The sequence below is a fragment of the Solanum stenotomum genome, chromosome 7, assembly GCF_019186545.1.
Source record: "Solanum stenotomum isolate F172 chromosome 7, ASM1918654v1, whole genome shotgun sequence".
NCBI classification, from domain to species: domain Eukaryota; kingdom Viridiplantae; phylum Streptophyta; class Magnoliopsida; order Solanales; family Solanaceae; genus Solanum; species Solanum stenotomum.
In genome coordinates, this window is record NC_064288.1 from 43,839,150 (window position 1) to 43,841,354 (window position 2,205).

The 2,205-nt window shown below is 37.5% G+C and overlaps 1 pseudogene; it reads right to left on the minus strand.

Moving 5' to 3' along the window:
- Positions 1–799: 799 nt before the first annotated feature.
- On the minus strand, positions 800–1,966 carry LOC125869925 (transcription factor SRM1-like; annotated as a pseudogene).
- Between the last annotated feature and the right edge of the window lie 239 nt (positions 1,967–2,205).

Sequence of the window (2,205 nt, forward strand, 5' to 3'; positions counted from 1 at the left end):
TTACACACAAATGATGAATGGTTCGGGCCTTAGCTTAGAAATTTTTGGGGTGCTACAAATACCCACTAAGGATAAAACGTTTCTATTGAAAAAAGGTTTTTACTTACTACTTGTTAAGGATAAAAAGTTTGTCCTTTATATGCAACAGGACAAGAGTATACAGGTCCGCATGGGAAAACAAGAACTCGTCGAACTATCATTCTTTACTTCCAGGGTCAATCAATCGGTAGTCCTCCAATTTCCTCTCGAATGTTTATAAGAAATAGCTTATTCCACTCCAATTACCCCGGATTCACAAATTAAAAGATGCTTGGATAGGAGTTTCTTGTGTAAACATTCAAGTTGACAATTGTCGTCTTGCCAGACAAAGAACTTTAACATGATCAAAGTGATAACTGATGTATGGGTGTTGGACTATTTTAGTCCTTCATACATATCACGTAGTAGAAAGTTCTTAATACACATAAAAATGAATATTTTGCCCTTCATTTATACTACCTTTAATGGTAACTCTTGTACCAATAATCAATTTATGTTTCAACCAGAACACGCCTTAGTCCCTTAAACAATTGCAATCAAAAAACAAAGACAAGAACTTTGAAAATAGTTGCAACGTTCTTAATTGAAAACTTTCAACCAAAATCCACCTGTCTAGCAAAACTGTCTTAAGCAGATTAAGAATAGATAAAGGAGAGCAATATTTGTCTAACATAATGGAGTAAGTCTTCAAAAAACAAGTGTAGCAAATCAGAACATCTGATTTGTGAACAGGTCATCCAGATTAAATGTGCTTTCATCGTCAAAGGAGAGTGTTTAAATTGCGGCATACTCCATCACCAAAGTAAGATGAGGGGGTAAAGGGAGGTAACTGAGCTGGAGCCTCCCCTGCAGCTGCATAACCAGACATTCCGGTATGAGCAATTGGTGCTATACCAGCATTGGGAGTGTGGGCTTTCCGAACATCAAATATCAAATTGATATCATTGTCTTCATCCATGGAATGACTGAGTAATGCTTCAAGTTCACTCCTAATACTAGAGATAGGATGGCTGGAAGTTCCACTGCTAGTGTCAACATTCACCAAAGCATTTTGTCCTGATAGCTCACCTCCGACAACTGTTGTCATCTGCTCAGCATTGGTGCTTTCTCAAGGAAACATGCTCTCATTGCTACTGTTTGGAACTGCTTGTGATCCTCCGCAAGCAAGTCCAATCATGTCCACAGTGTTTGGAACTTGGGAAGTTCCACCGAATTCAACATCCACACTAATTATATCAAGCACGCTTGGTTTTGCTCTTGCTCTTCTATTCCCTTTGTTGTTTGCTTCAACGTGCCTGAAATATTTTTGGGCAGGAGTAGCGACCTGCATTGCGGTTCTTGTTATCACACAATGCCTAGATATACTCTTCCAGTCACCTTTTCCATATATATCTAATACCTGAAGAAATGACCTATAGCAAGAAATATAGAGAAATAAGTTACTATCCAAGAAACAAGATCGCAGGACAACATTTAATTAAAAGTTTTACTCTCTCAAAGCCTTCTGCATGCACGGTGTAAAATCACAGAGAACACACCAAAAAACATTAAAACATAAAATGACCAGACTCCCAAAAAAGGCAAGAAAATAAACCCTCAAAAACTGTACACAGGAAACCAACATGTGTTCCTCTTCTATCCAAGGAGTCCCTCTTCGCCATTCAACATATGCTTTCGTATTTTGGTTGACATTTCTTTGCATTTTTGGATAATTGGGTAATGGAACGTGTCCAGAATCGATGGCACCGATATCTTCTAAGAGTATATTGTAGTGATCCTTGATATCATCAAGTGATTTCCCAGGAAGTGCTTCTTCCATCTTCATGAATAGATTGTTATCATTAAAGTAGATCGCTAGGGTATTCTCAAAGATTTTGTCCTCCTCCCTAGTCCAGAAGGAGCTATTGCATGTCTGATAGATGTTCATTTCTTTTAGATCTACAAGGAAAGACTCAAGCATGAAAATGGAAGTTCTTAAAGAGGATTCAGCAAACGGATGAGTGCCAATATATGAAAAAAAACAACCATTAATATTAGGCATCTATAATAAGATCTTTTGTAACCCCTGACATTTAGTAAACAAAAACAATCGCAGCAAGACATGTATTCTTTAAATCAGTTACGGATACTAAGAGAAGTGATGAGTTACTGGTAAAAGGAATAAAC